This window comes from Canis lupus, chromosome 22, assembly GCF_011100685.1.
Source record: "Canis lupus familiaris isolate Mischka breed German Shepherd chromosome 22, alternate assembly UU_Cfam_GSD_1.0, whole genome shotgun sequence".
NCBI lineage: Eukaryota > Metazoa > Chordata > Mammalia > Carnivora > Canidae > Canis > Canis lupus.
In genome coordinates this window covers 39,382,677-39,399,613 of record NC_049243.1, presented here as the reverse complement: position 1 = coordinate 39,399,613, position 16,937 = coordinate 39,382,677, and the positions used below count along the sequence as shown (strand labels likewise).

At 34.8% G+C, this 16,937-nt stretch overlaps 1 long non-coding RNA gene across 1 annotated transcript; it reads left to right on the top strand.

Annotated features, from left to right (window-relative positions):
* Positions 1 to 556: 556 nt before the first annotated feature.
* Positions 557 to 15,275, top strand: LOC102156659. Its single transcript, XR_005376448.1, has 4 exons — positions 557 to 1,230; positions 2,537 to 2,630; positions 14,613 to 14,706; positions 15,088 to 15,275. It is a non-coding gene; the product is annotated as an uncharacterized LOC102156659 (long non-coding RNA).
* Positions 15,276 to 16,937: the final 1,662 nt, after the last annotated feature.

Genomic DNA, 16,937 nt, shown 5'->3' with positions numbered 1-16,937 from the left:
AGTATATTTGAGTAGAAAAAAATAAATGTCAGTTAAAACAGGGAAGTATAAATCATTCCTTAAATATAAATTTTTAAAGTAAAACATGCTATCACAAATTTACTAGAAATATCTTTATGTAGTCATAAACTTTTCATTAATCTGTTTTGCTATCTTAATCATATTGTTTTTTTAGCATTGCTTTTTTTATGTAATAAAGTCATGAAATCCTAGTCATAAAAAGACATACTAGTCTTTTTCACTTTTTCCCCTTCTGGCTATTATTTTGCACCTCTGGCTATTACTCTCTTGTTTGAAGCAACATTTATGTTTAAATTCAAATAAAAATATGAACTATCATATCCACATGAGGAATTATGCAGGTAAATTCAGATTATAGTAAAAAAATCTTCAATTTACCCATCCCTACTGATGTTTTTGAAATGGTGCCCCTTGAAATAATGAAGATCGATGATTTCTTAGTATCTTATCATTTTTTTAAAGATTTTATTTATTTATTTGGCACAGAGAGAGAGAAAGAGTGAGAGAGCACAAGCAGGGGAGAAGCAGACTCTTCACTGAACAGAGAGCCAGATGTGGGGCTCCATCCCAGGACCTGAGCTGAATCAGATGCTTAACTGACTGAACCACCCAGGCGCCCCTATTTCATCAATTTTTTAAAATATTTCTACTTATCTATAAACTATATGTTCATGAGATTCTTTGAAATGCTATGCTATTTTGACTGCACAACTAATTAAATAAATCCTTTCAAAGCGATACCAAGCAGTGACATTTTCTTCTTTTCCAGATACAAAGGAGAGGAGGATGGACTACATGTTAATTGCTGCAACAAGCTAATTATGCCAAGTGCTTGTACACAAGCAAAAGTTATCTGCTATCCTCTATCCCTCTTATGTTCATCTGTCTTTCCTTATCTGTGTTCTTTTTTTTTTCCCCTCTCGCCATTTGGTGGCATATTCATTTTTCAATCACTTTACCTTGGCATCACTAACAAACCTTACTCTTTTTATTTTCTCCCACATCCAGGCTGTTCATGCAACACATTTCAAAATTTTGTTATTTCTTCCTGTTCCTGTCTTTAAAAGCTGTCACTTCCTTTCTGTTCCCAAAGACAAAAATCCTCATCCTAACATCTTTATCCACAACAACGTGTCCTCTTCTCCTTAAAATGTATTCAGTGGTTAAACCACATAAATTAGCAAGTAAAGTTCCTGTTTTTCATTCAAGGTGATTACACATTTTACACTAAGTTGCTTACAAATTACTTCTGACGCTACCAAAGTTGAATTCATTTGGACTTACCCTGGGACTTCTCTTTCATATTTTTCAAATCGAATCTCCTGCCCACTTTGCTTCTCCACATTGTTTTTAATGCCAGACACGATTCGTTTATAAATGTTCTTATACTTGTGGGGTAAAAAAAAGTCTCAAGCTTTATGGCTTTGTATAAATCAGCATAGAGCAGGACATGCTGTGGTAAGAAACAATCTCTGAGTCTCAGTGGCTCACAACAAGACAGATAATTTTCTCTGAATACCAAACTGAGGTTGACTTCTGTCTGAATTACAGTTGTATGGTGTCTTTACTTTCAGTACAAGGCTGACGGAATAGCCTCTTTTTAGAAACATTGCAAATTTGTGGCAGCAGGACGTAGGAACCATGTACTGGCTTTTAAAATGTCTGCTTTAGCTGACAAAGACTACTTCCATTCATACATTGCTGAAAATAAGTCCTGTGACAGTGTTCAAGTTCAGGGGCATAGAAATATAGGTTTCCTGCAGGTTCACTGAGGCAAGGGCACCGACCTATTTGACCAGTAGCAGTATTATTTACCACAACCTCACAATCACTACCACTACGATCAAACTTATATAGGCATTCTGATGAAGAAAATTCAGTTGATTTGGAAATATGAAAAGCACAATCTATCATCATTCCTCTGAAATTAGGTTGTCAGTTTGAAACAAGTCTCTGTCAGATTGTAAGTCTGAGTGGCAGAGGCAGGGCAAAATATATCTCAGCGATATGAGCTCCAGAAGGACATGAGAATGATAAGAGGCTACAGCAGTGCCTTCTGTATAGTTGCACACAAGCGTTTTTGTCAATTATTTTTATTCAAAGGTAAGGGCCAGTGATGCAGGCTGTGAATGTCACCAGTTAAAAAAAATCAGTAGATGAAAAGAACCAATTAGCAAATGCATCAGGCAGGGCACCATTGTGGGAGAAAATGTTGACTGGGTTCAGGACCCTTGTCTGAGACATGGGAATGGACTCAAAATATTTGTGATTCACTAGTGAATCAGAACACCATCAAGGTGACAGTTCTTATTTTAACTAAACGTGTGATTACAGTTGGATTTACTAATTGATTTTTCTTGTAGTGAAGTCTTCTTACTTTATATAATTATTTTAAATAAGCTCTAAAAAAGTTTTTTAGTATATGCACTAAAAATATTCAGTTCCTTGAATATGTCAATTAATTGTTTAAAAAGTTTGGTGAATTATAATAATTCCTTTTCTTGTTTGGAATTAGATGATGGCATCAACGAATCATAAGCCCGCATGCTATGGATGTTCTTATAATTCAGATTCACAACTAATCTGGAAAATGTATTTGGAGTGAACTGGTAAATATTCTTTCTCTGTGTAGGTCTCTGCTTGGGAGCTTGATAGACATCTCTTGTTAGCTTATTAAATTGTAAACCCTCCCACTTTTTAGGAAACCTTCATGTTTACTTGAAGTTTATCTTTTTTTTAAACTTCTAGTGTTTTATCACAGTTCTAACCACTAGAAGAGACTAAAACAAGTCCATTTTTGTCTTTTTGTTATATAACTTCAAACATTAGCAAACTACTATGGGTTCTTTCGTACCTTTCCCTTAACTTTTCCCAGAATACATAACTCAGTATCTCTGATGTTTTCCAATATGGCAAAATTTATAAATCCCTTAGCAATCTGATCAAATTCTTCAGGGCTCTTTTATTCATTGAAGAAATATTTATCGTCTATGAACTCTCCACCATTAGGAATTGTCCTGATAAAATACTGATCATGCTAAAACAGTTTTTCTCTTATGAAACTTACTGTTTAGTTGGTAGATAAGAAATAATCACATAAGTTCATATATAGTAGTTATGAGCATGATACATCATCTAAGGGAAATTGTATGCTTTCTTAATACCTTCCATGTAACAAACTGCTCTTACTAGATGTTACACTATATCATATCTGATCAGCAGGGTTTGCATATTGTAGTTCCATTTTCATATCTCAGTTACATTAACTCTATTTGCAGTAGCATTAAAATAGTGACAAGTTACTGGTCAATAATATATGATTGTAGTTTTTTAATAAGCTGTATATAGAGAATTTTTTATTTTTTTTTTAAATTCTACCTTCCATTTCATATTTTGCCATATTATTACCTATTAAAAATCATAAGGAAATATACCCTTCAAATGAAACATTTTTTTCTGGGTTTGTATTTGGTTGGATTATTTAGATCATATTTAAGTTAAATTTTAAGCCTACAAATGATGCAACATGAAAAGGGAATAAGGTGATGTTTTAGCTGACCTTAGAAATCTATGGAAGGTGTCAGGTTGGATCACAAGAGACAATTGCTGTTTGTACCTCCTTGCTAAGGGTTGACAGTAAGCCAGAGTGCAATGACTTATTGTTTTCATCCAGCCAAGAAGTAAAAGTGCCTTTTTATTCTTTTTACAACTTAGTAATCATAGAATGCTCAAGAAAAGCCTAAGGTAGAAAATGTATTGAACTAGATAGAACTTAGCAATTTAAAGAAAACTGCTGTTCTTGTCCTGTAAAAATGAAAGAGATGATTGAAATTTAAGACATTAGGAGGTAAAAGAAATTGAATTCTCAAGATTAATTTTTTAAAGGACCCAAGGAGTTAGTTCTGTTTTTCCTTTTTTAAAGAAAAGTTGCAGTTGTAACTTGCTAAAAGAAAATGAAATCTTCAAATTCCATTACATAAGGAAAAAACCCCTCCAGTATTTGATCTAAATAAGTTATGTACAGACAAGGTCCATTAGAGAGAGTGTCCTAAAATTTGTCACTGAAGAGGACAGCAAAGGAAATACAAATGTTTCCTAGATTAATACAATTTCAGATTAAGGATATTATGAGTCTAATTCAAAGTACATATTTTTGAATGAAATGCTATGATATTAATTAATGTTTACAAATAGAAGAGTGGTTTTATTTGATCAATTTTCTAAAATCGGAAATCAATACTTCATTTAGATAAAATACTAAAATGAAATATAAAAACCATCAAATAAAAAATTGGTGCATTTTCTTATCTACAGTAAACATTGGGATGATACAGATATGACATTGACAAAAAAGATGGTCAGGAAAACAGTGACTAGCTGTATAAAATTACCTTTTATCATTCATATCTAAGCTTCATGATAAAGCCACTGAACTGAAGTAAAATACTTTTCCCTGAGTGTCTCTGTGTTTCTCAGGTAAACAGAGGCATCAGTTTGTCATCAGCTTCTATATGCATACCCCTAAAGTGGACCACAGTTGACTTACAAATCAATTTTTAAAATACCTGCAGCTTTGCCTTCTTTAACAGTCTTTTTGCTCATTTTTGCTCAGAATGTTCTATGCTGTATGAACCCATCTTGCAATTGATCCTGGATTTGAAGCTGACAGCTGTGAACTAGCAGGAAAATGATGTGGCAAGAGTTGCTATTCCTGAAGAGAATTCAAAGAATGTTCTATTTGGGCAAATTGTAATTCATGACTCACTCAGCACAAATTTTTATCTTCTTAGTCCCTTTGAGCCACATGGATTTCAAAGTACAATACATATTACATATAAAATAAATATACACATATACATGTATACATAGATGTATATAAAATATGTATATATAATAATGGATTTATAAATATATAATATAAAATAAATATAATTTCCTTACATTTAATTAATATTATTAAAATTTATTTATGGTTTTTACTTAAAGTATTTATTTTCATATATAATGCAAAAAAGATATTGCAGTACACATACCAAATATTATGTAGCATTCTCAATTGGTTCTGATGCAGTACCCCATAATCAAATCCGTTAATATTTCTGTACCTAAAGATATAGCAGTCACACTGAGAGATAAATAACAATTATAAAGCATGTTATGGCCATTCATGTCATGTTTAGAAGTGAGTTAACTATTTTGAAAACACTGGGTTTTTAAGGCTTTTCACATTGTTATTTGTTCAATAAACCTGTATTCAGAAAATATTTATTCCGAACCATATGTTCCAGGTAACCTACTAGGCATGGAAAAGGATTATCAGGGAGTAAGAAAGATAAATCTAACTTTTTGGTTTCACATGAGTCTCAAGAAATCTGAGGTTCCAATTTATTTATGCAAGAAAGAATTGTCTTTAGGTGTCTCTCTCTCTCTTTTTTTTTTTTCTCTTTTTTTTTTAGAGGATGTTTATTTATTTATTTATTTATTTATTTATTTATGATAGTCACAGAGAGAGAGAGAGACAGAGGCAGAGAGACAGGCAGAGGGAGAAGCAGGCTCCATGCACCGGGAGCCCAACGTGGGATTCAATCCCGGGTCTCCAGGATCGCGCCCTGGGCCAAAGGCAGGCACTAAACCGCTACGCCACCCAGGGATCTCTCTTTAGGTGTCTCTTATGAGAGGAGCTGCTGATGCCTTCAGGGACATGCATCTGCTCCACTGCTTCCCACAGCACATTAGAAAAACTGATTGGTACCTGCCTCACAACACTGTAAATATTTTTATTCATCCTCTCTTTTTTACCAGACCATAGAATCCCCAAAGCAGAGTCATATTTTACTCATGGTTATATTCTGTGCACCCAGCCCATTACCTGGAGTATAAGAAGCACTAAGTATGTATTTCATAAATAAAATTGATGAAATGATTTTCACCCAAATTTGGGGGAAATAACCCAAATACTTCCTGATTCTTAATTTTATGTGCCAGGCTATATTAAAACTTCTCTTCAGTCTATCAGAGAATGATTATTAAGAACATATGAATACATTACATGTGGATGTGGAAAGCAAATTTGAGTCCAGATCCTGGTTTCCAGTATTTGATAGGTCTTTCTGCCGGGAATATAATGTGAGTGCAAAGTGAAAGCAAATGCACAAAAATTAAAGTAAAAGACAACTATCCTTGTTACACAGACACTCATCAACAAAATACTGTGGATTTAATTTGAGTGAGTGAATATTTACTGAAGAACTGGCATTATTATTCTTGGTTGGTACTTTCCTTATCATTTAAGTAAAAACCAAACAGTGACAATCTTTATACTAACAGTACAATGATTTGAAAAGCTAAACTGTCATGCCAACATTATTTAATACAGGTGCTCAGAAACGGAAATAAATACATATTGAAAAAAATAAAGAAAAAACGTACGTTGGTGTATGTTGAGAGATGGAAAAGAGCATTTACAGGAAAAGGAACGGCCTTTTTAAAGATGCAAATTAATGTTGGCTAAAGAGATACAGTGATAATTAAATATACATAGATGGGCTTGGGAAGGTGAAACCATGAAAGCACTGTTCTAATGCCTACACATGAGTATTAAGGCAGCAGTACAGTTAAAACTTAAATCTACTTGTCGTGTTCCATTCTGATTTTATTGATAGAATTTTATAAGAGGCTGTCTTTAACCCAGTAAAACATGTTTTCAGAACTAATATCCATAATTATATTGAAAATACACCCATTTACCATTTCAGTTATATTGAAAATGTCACTGGACAATGACTATGCTGAGATGGATAAACATGGATTTACAGATTTTGAATCATAACATAAAACTTCTTTGCAAGAGTTTCAGCAAAATTAACTTTCAGGAGAGGAAGAGTTCAGAAGCAGGCTTGTCTGGAAACATTAAGAATTATAAGCTGCCTCTGCAGAATTGGGGGCATTCAAAAACTTGGGTATTTCTGCTTAGGAGAATGGTAATACTCAGATAGGCCCGTGTCACCATCTTGGTTTCAGAATACCTGCCTAATCACAACAGCTCTCCAGACAGAGTAGTACCATGCACTATAGGCTCTAAGAAAAGGAGGCAAGAAAAGGCAAGATCAAGTGCTAAGATGTTTGGGGACCTGAAGAATCAAAAGACCATTGCAGGGCAACCACTAGCACAGGACTTTTATAGTTAGAAGGAAGTAAACAAACATAAGCATGGCTAAGAAGAAAAAAATAATTTTCTTTTGGTTCCTGTGTTAAAGCCAGATGGATCCCCCTTCATGTAACCCTTAGGTGGCATACCATTTTGTATTTTCATGTATGGGATTATTTTCTATGAATTTGAATTGATACTTCACGAGATCCTCTTTGACCTACAACTAAGAGTTTCCAAGTGAAATTTTTCAGTCATACTCTAGGTATCATTTTCTTCCCAATGTAGAGGTTATTTCTGTTCTAGTAACTGTATTTCTTTTCTTTAAACTAGGGCTTTAAAAAATTCTCACTTTCCCTTGGCTTCTAAGAGAGAAAAAAATGATTTTTAAATATGCAAACAATTTTGGCCATCTAAAGCATATGTGATGTTACACATTGCCTAATTTTTTTTCTAATAGATATAAAAATATAAATTGTAGACAACCAACAGAAAAAAAATAAAGAAGTCAGGAAGAAACATATCTGGGAAATCTTCAAGACTAGAAACATTTACAACCCCATTTCCATGTAAGCAAATTATTTGTCTCAATCGTTTTCATGTAAAGAAAGAACCTGGGACAAAAATAAGTATTAAGAATAGCTGGGAATCAGTATTGAGAAAATAAATCTGATCTTAGAATGCCATGAAAGGTGGCTTAATTGGGCAACATCTTTTTACACTTGATATAAAATATCCACATTATTTCTCTAAATATAATTTTTTTCTAGGATCGTTTTTGCCCACTCCCACCTCCATTACTGGATATACCATCATCACAGAGCTTTTCAAACATAACATCAGTTTATGAATCTTTTTCAAATCTGTTTCATTATTTGTGTTTTGAACAAGAAAGGAAGCAGAATGCTAGAAGAACAGGATGAAGTCTAGCTCTGATAGAAATGAAATGAAATTTGTTTCTCTTGTCATCCCATCTGTCCCTTTATTCCTTTCTCTTATTTATTATTAACCTTTTTACCCTCATTAATTTATAGCCTGAACTTAAGGTGCCTTTTGACTGATTGTAATCTCTTTATTGTGTTTCAAGTAGGGTTATTTGACCTGAAAGGACCTGCATCATAAAATTTTCTTTCTGATGATATCTGTGTTGCTAACTTTGATAATTTTGTGAAAGGATATTAAGAAAAATTAGAGTAGATTAGATAAATTTCTTTATTTTCTTGGTGCTTATTTTGTGCTAGATGTCCATGTAGCGATAACCACATTTTAATATGGCCTAAATATTACTGAATACTGGATTGTTTCATGCTTGCAATGCCATCTATTATATTCAATATATATAACTTACTTGAGTTCTATCAAATGTTTGCCTATCAATCTCGTAGGTGTTTGCACTAGAAAAAAGAAAGATAGGCAGAAAAAGTGGAATGAATATTCTTTTTAGTAGCTGTTATTGGGACTTTTGGTTTTGATAAAGATTCATGAGTACTCTAAATAAATTCAATAACTATTCAATACTTCATTTGTAGAAGACAGTGCATAGGAAAGAATTTTAAATTGGAATTATGCCTTTCCTCAAAGGTGTTTCACCCTAGCAGGGGTGCAAGAGCTCCTGGCTGGGGATCCCAAACAGATCATGATCAGGCCACCCACCATGGACAAAATTCAAAAGTAGAGAAAGGACTGACAGTGAAACAAGAAAGGAATTTATTTCACTGAGGCCAGCACCGGGAAGAAGGCAGACTAGTGTCTCAAAGACTATCTCCAAAGTGCCCCAAATACTTCCAGGTTGAAATTAGCAAAATGTGGGGCTAAGGTGTGTGAGAACGTCCAGGTGGGCAAAGGATCCCTGTTTTGAAGTCCAGAGGGGCAGGATCTTGCTGGCTCAGGGCAGTCCTTACTGCTTGAGGGGGTAGTTTCAGTTTCCATCAGGGGATGCTCTGCCCTCTGAGTCTTCCGCCTGGCCCAGAGACAGGCTGGAAAGAAGAATCCATCTTCTGAGGTCAAAAGGAGGCAAAATCCTCTTTCAATTCTAGGAGAAGTAAATACAAATGCACAATGACAATAATATATGGCTTAAAAGTATAAAGAGATTAAATGCCTCCATTACTATTAAACTTTGCCCAATAAATCATCAATGTTGGCCTAACTTAAAATAAAAAACAAATAAACAAACAAAACCTTCTCTGAGGCTCTTGGATGAAATGAGAGTACTAGTTTTTCTCAAAAGATTGAAATAATATTATTTTTAAAAGTAGGTAGCAGAGTTATTAACTATACAAGATAGCACAGGCATTGGAAAAGATTAAGAGGGGCTATGTATAGTGTTGATAAGTCCATATGAAACTGTGTAGGAGAAGAATTTTTTTTTAAAGATTTATTTATTTATTCATGATAGACATAGAGAGAGAGAAAGAGGCAGAGACACAGGAGGAGGGAGAAGCAGGCTCCATGCACCGGGAGCCTGACGTGGGATTCGATCCCGGGTCTCCAGGATCGCGCCCTGGGCCAAAGGCAGGCGCCAAACCGCTGCGCCACCCAGGGATCCCGGAGAAGAATTTTTTAAGAAATAGATTTCACGTAGTTTTCTAAAACAATCCAGACAACTAGGTTTCAGCTTGGAGAACAGGGAGCTGGAAAGATCCCCATTGACGCTGACAATTCACAAAAAGCCAAACAAATGGAAAATTAGATATTTCTCCTAAAAAAATATTAGAAAACTGAAATCACAGTGTATGGAGTAATTACTGAAACCTGGGGAGAGAGAAGGCCAAGATTTTGCTGACCTGGGGCTGATTTTTCCAGACCCTATAAGCCATTAAGAAGATAAAGCTTTCAAATGTTAAATTGATAAAAGTTGGGAAGGAGAAGTCACTAAGGGCCAGATGAAAGGGAAGGGCGCTTTCTTGCCAGGAGCTCACAGAGATCAGAGAGTCTAGGGAAACTTTTCTTACGGGGCTGATTACAACAAGGGAAGAGAAGCCACAGGTGAAACCCCATTCTCCCATCTCTCCTACCTCCCCCAGGGAGCCAAACCCTTAATTTACAGAAGTAAGAACCAGGAACATCTCCCTTCAAAGCACTAGTGGAAAACCATTTCAGTTGGTGGAAATGAACTACCCCTGAGAGGACCAGGTATGCTTTTATGTAATTGTTTGGGGACACTTGGTGGCCATGTCTGAATACAGAGATTTCTAGATTGTAGGTCACAATGAAAATGGAAATCAGAGGAATATAGAATGTGAAACATGATAATGAGTAGGAGTAATCAGATGAAATTTGGGCAGGCAGGGACTTGAGTATTTGTATTAGAGGTAAATAGAGCAGAATGATCAAAAACTTGGAAACAGGCAATCAGGCTTATGATTTATTTATTATTTTTTAGAATTTTAGTAAGTCACTCGGTGAGAAACAGTTAAGGATCTTTAGAGCAGCAACAGTGAGAATGCTGTCATACCAGAGTAAATTGGATCAGATTCTCTTTGAATACTGGCCAATGAACTTTCTGGGGAATGCAATGACTGAACAATAGGGAGCTGACACTTAGCTCCCCCATAATGAGATTAAAACAAGTGGTGAGATTCAGCCTTTATTAATTCTAAACCTGTTGAGAAATGTGATGGATCTCAACATGAAAATGGGTATATTCTAGATGCACTTTTCAGTGCCAGAGACAGAGGTGCAGTGAAGAGAAGTACTCAGCCTACTAAGGTAGACTTTGTGAGCCATGGTATAGTTTCTAAAACATTTATCAGATTGCAGAGGGGGTCTGGGCATTATGAAAATGTAAAAGAATATCAGAAGACAGATTTCTGACATACGTAGAAAGCTCATCTTTTTCTTCCTTGTTAGACCATTTGGGATACAAATGCTTCAGGTGAAGCAGAGACAGATGAACAAGATTCAGTGACAAGATTCAGTGACTGTATTCCTTTCCTAGGGATGCCATAATGAAGTTCTGCAACTGGATGGCTTAATACAACAGAAATTTAGTCTTTCACAGTTCTGGAGTCTAGATATCTGAAATCTGGTTGTTTGGTGTCATGCTTCCCTCCAAAACCTCTTGAGGAGGGTATTTCTTTTCTTCTTCCAGCTTTTAGTGGCACTCAGCATTTCATGGCTACAGCAGTATAACTCCAATCTGCATGTGGCTGTTTTCTCTTTCTGTCTGTGTGTTTCTGTGTCTTCTTATGGCATTCTTTCCAGGGAGTCTAAATTTCCCCCTTCTCCTGAGGATATCAGGCATATTGGAATAAGACCCCCCATTATGACATTATTTTAAACTGACTAGATCTACAAACCCCATTTCCAATAAGGCCACATTCACAGGTATGGAGAGTCAGAACTTATACATATCTTTTTGGAAGGGGTCACAATTCAACCCATACCAAGTACAAGCTCCAAAGTGTATTTAAGTTTTTTCTATTACTAGGAAAGGCAATAATAATAACTGACAAAAGGCAAAATGATACTAGCTAATCTTTCTTTAGGTCTTTTAAGTGTTATAACTACTGTCCTAAGCAATCTAGGCAAGTATTAATTTAATTACTTCTTCAAAAAATCTTTTGAAGTAGGTACTATTTTTTTTTTTTTTTTTTTTTTTTTTTGCTCAAGACCATGTTAGCTGACAGGTGATAAGACTATATTATACCCTAGGCTGTCTTACTATGTTGTTAGCGGCAGTGAGTTATTTAGTCATATGAATATAGGAAAGAAAATCCATAAGTAGGCCTTTGGCATGGGCATGATCATAAATAATTAGAAACTAAGATCAAACAGGTAATATAACTGTAACTTCTTCTGCTTGTAGTGAAGGATTCAGGACAAGTTATTTTTTTTTTTAATATTTGGAAAACCAACTCAGACATTTATAGTGAGACACTTAATAAAACTAAAGAAAGAGAAAAAAACTCATTCTTCCTAAGATCTTGAATGAGAATTTATAAACTTGAGAACTTAATGTTTCAGAGATCTCAAACTTATAAGATTAGCCTAAAGACTATCTGGGAGACTTTTTAAATTGTTATCCATATCTTTATATCAGCTTTATTTGGCCAAGAAAATTATCACTACAAATCATTATTTTATTTATTTAAAAAGAAATGTAAGAAAAGTTAAAAAAAAAAGAGCTTGAAAACAGAGAAATAGAATTCTGAAGAGCAGACTGTTCTTACAAAATTAAAAAGATCCTAACGTACCATTGAGCCTACTTTATATTTACTCAAAGTAGTTGAAAATCGATGTTCAGATGATAACCCGCACACGGATATTTGTAGCAGCTTTTATTCATAGTTACCAAAACTCTGAAGCAAGCAAAATGTCCTTCAGAGGGAAATGGATCAATGAACTGTGGCAATTTGGACAACGGAATATTATTTAGTGCTAAAAAGCAATGTTCTATCAAGCCATGCAAACACTTGGAGGAAGCTTAAATGCATATTGCTAAATGAAAGAAGCCAATTTGGAAAGGGCATATACATTATGATTCCAGTAACATGAAGTTCTGGGAAAGGCAAAACTATGGAGACAGTAAAAAGAAGAGTGGTTGCTAGGGGTTAGGGAAGGAAAGTATGTATAGACAGAGAACAGAGGATTTTTAGGGCAGTGAAAATGCTGTATATTTTATTCTAATGGCAGATACATGTCATTATACATTTATCCAAACCCATAGAATGTACAATACCAAGAGTGAATGCATTTTGTTTTCCTGGAAAACCTGATGAATGATCTGAGTGGAAATTACTGGGTTTGAAACACAAAATATACATTAAAAACAAACTAATAAGCATAGGAAACAAATAGTTTGATTAAATTGAACTATAGGCTATGTTTTTTTTTTTTTTAGATTTTTTTCTAGATTTATTTATTTATTTATGATAGACATAGAGAGAAAGAGAGAGAGAGAGAGAGAGAGAGAGGCAGAGACACAGGAGGAGGGAGAAGCAGGCTCCATGCCGGGAGCCTGACGTGGGACTCGATTCCGGGTCTCCAGGATCGCGCCCTGGGCCAAAGGCAGGCGCCAAACCGCTGAGCCACCCAGGGATCCTCTAGGCTATGTTTAAAACATCAAGAATTTGAAAACTGCTTCTTTGCTTAATTAATTTAGTTGTCAAAAAAATTCCTCATGTGACACAAAATAAATTTATTTATGCCATAGATAAATTTATTTATGTTTTGTACTGTTAAATTACAGCAAATCACTGAAGACCAAGAGGCAACTCAACCCAATCCTTTGTAGCCATGCCTAATTCACTTGCAATAGAACTAAAGTCACTCCATGACTACGTCTCTCTTGTGCTGTCCATGGTTCTAGGAGACAGCCTATTAATTTTGAGAGTTATGAAAAAATATATACACATGTTTGGTTACTCAGAGAACCCACTTTTGGCTGGAACTCTACAAAGTACTAAAACCTCATATGGCTGAGAGTCCTTTTAATTAGTAATTCATAAAATATCATACTTTTAAATAGACCCTCTTTTGTTGTCGTTCTTAGAACACTTACTTTTCAGAGCATTTTTTCAGAATGTTCTCTTATTTTCTAATTGCTGCTGAAATAACATTTTCAAGCATCAACAGTTGTGTTGTTCCTTACACATTACACTGTATTCTTCCAGGAATTAGATTTCATTCCTGAACATAAAAAAAAAAAAGGGATAAAGCAATTTTATCTTTTGCCTCTCCCACATGTATCTTTACTCAAGAAATGAATTTCAATATATTTCTGTGGAAGCATGGGTCTTAACTATTTTCTCAGGGACTGACAATTCCAATTTCCCAGATGATAAGTTAGATGTGTAATGCTCGATTATATATCACATTTCATTATATGCAACTGGATAATACCCATGTGAGAGTTATTCCCTGGAAATAGACCGCTAAAGTACCATTTAGTACATTGTTGATTTAGGACACAGAATGGTACTTCAGTATCCAGAAATAGTTAACAAAACATTGAAAATTGTGTGATTTACTTTTTTGAAAAATTTTAATAATGCCAAATTCATTGTAGTTTGCAAAGCAATTGTAAAAGTGTTATCATTTTGTACTCAGAGTAAACCCAAGAGATAACTATTGCTGTCTCCATTTTCCAAATGAAGATATTACAGCTCTAAAAGATTTTCTGTTTGTGAAGTATCTATGGTGGTTAAGTGGCAGGGCTGGAAATCTTACAGAGACCTTCTGACAGTAAGTCCTGGCTGGTTCCTGTCACACACCTCCCTCTGATTTTAGATATATGAGGATATTTAAATCCTTTTTTGAGAGAAGGAAATATTCTCAATATGAAATATTAAGCTACCAGCTTTTAGTGCATCATTGGGGAAATACAAAGCATAATACCTTGAAGTGCCCCCAAATTCATGTTTTTAAATAAGGTAGTGATTGAATGAAAATAAAATACATGTGCTCAAATAGGGTATAAATTATATTATTCTTTGTCTAGGGCTTCTGAAAAAAATGATTGTTGGTTAGCAGAACAAGTATTTTGCTAGCAGTGCAGCAGACGTTTTCTTCTTGGTGACATGTGAGAGTGGGTGGTGAGTATTTCAGATCAGAACATTGAGTTCTTGTGAACAAAGAATGTATAATGCCTGGATTTACTTTTTTTTTTTTCTCTTTTTTCCCTTAGATTGGCCATCATACAGCCTTTCAGAATTAAATGTCAACCCCTCTTCAAAAAAAAAAAAAAAAAAAAAAAAAAAGCAAAGCAATACTACATACCTTGACTACAGATAACTTTATAACAGATTATTTCATTATGCTTTATTTTCTTTGGAGAATAATTCCAAAATATTTAATCAGACAATTATTAAATTATAATTTCTCATTTCTGAAGATAATATAAAATGAGATTATAGTTGGTTATCATTAAATGCATTTATCACAGCCTCAGGAAATATTTCTTCTTTTATATTTAGAGGAAAGCATATGTAAGAGTATGGAAAAGGACATCTCTAAAGTCAGGAAGAGTTGCACATCCTCAAAGAAGACCAGATTCAATATATAAATTAAAAATTTGTTTTGGGATCCCTGTGTGGCTCAGCATTTTGGCGCCTGCCTTCAGCCCAGGCCGTGATCCTGGAGTCCTTGGGTCAAGTCCCGCATCAGACCCCCTGAATGGAGCCTGCTTCTCCCTCTGCCTGTGTCTCTGCCTCTCTCTGTGTGTCTCTCATGAATAAATAAATAAATAAAATCTTTAAAAAAAAGTTTCAATTTTTTTCATTTGTGTGAATGACTTATACATTAAAACAAGAACTCACTTTGAGACCACATGATTTTTAAGGAAACAACAACTATATATATATATATATATATATATCTTTATACATATCTTTAATATAGGTCTTCATATTTCAGAGATATGATGTTAATATTTCAATCCAAGATTTTAGAATCCTAAGTTATTATCTTCTTGGCAGAAAAGCTGAAGAGTCTCTTTTGATCCTTGTTTACTACATGATATGTATATAAATAAATATGCATAAGTAATTCACATTTCCTGTGTCAATTTCTCCTTCTGAAAAGTAGGAAAAATAAAACTAAATTATATAGTTAATTTGAGGATTAAGTGACAGTACTACATATCTTTTCTGCTATTTGTGATAATTTTATTGCTTCTCCAAACTGAGAAGGTAAATGCTAAAGGATGAAAATTGTTGTTGTTGTTGTTGTTTTTAAGAAAAGCACAAAGATGTAGACAAAATACATATTTAGTGTTTGCTGAAAGGTGTTCTAAAACCAGGCCTGCCATCTTTACATCCTCACACACCTCTAAGTATATGTGGACAAGACTAAAGACCCAGCAGATTGAGAGAGGAGAATGTCTTGGACTTGAAAACGATTTTCAGCCTTTGGCTTTTTACCTATGTTTCCTTTCTGTGCAGGTGGAGAGTTTTCCTTATTTCAATACTAAATCAGGGAGTTTCAAGAGATTTGATGGGGTCAGAAGGGGTGGCAGTCTCCAAGGATGCAACTTTGCCATTTCTGTTCTAGCCAGATGCTTTCTTAGTCAAAAATTTTTGGCTTGTCTAGGTTGCTATAGAAGAGAAGTGCTGAGAGGGGTTTTGTGAGCATATGGTCTGTCCCTCTGGAGAATTCAATCAAGGCAAAGACACATTCATATCTTCTTTTGTCTGGAAAAGTTTCAAAGTATTAGACTGGTTTGGCTAGATTTACCTGTGGGGCAGAGCAGAGGGACCTGTTGCAGGTGGGAGGCTATGCTACATTTCTGTGCTCTATAGACGAAACAAAATCTGTGTCTTCAGTGGTTAACTTGAAAGGATAACATCTTTGCAAGGAAATGGTAGTGTGAGAGGTCTCCAGGTCAGAGGAAGGTTGCTTCAGATAAGTCACAATGTACTCCATGAAAGAATAAAAATAGAAATTTGAGTATATTTGCCATGCAGAAGACACCAATGGTGGATTACAAAAATACCAGTCCAACTTCCCCACTCCGCTGTCTCCTCTCCTTCCCCATTCTCCATCAGGGAAGCTGGCAGCACAATCAGGTGAGGAAAAGCAGTGACAGGAAGTGACAATGCTCTATTTCACTGATGCCCTGATAATTAACTCTCAGGCCAGACCCAAACCAAAGAAGGGGGCATGCTTATATTGGATAATAGATCATAATTTTGACACTAATCTTAGCTAGGCTTTTTCAATGTTTGAAAATGGGTTTTCTCTTTCTTTCTTTCTTTCTTTCTTTCTTTCTTTCTTTCTTTCTTTCTTTCTTTCTTCTTTCTTTCTTTCTTCTTTCTTTCTTTCTTTC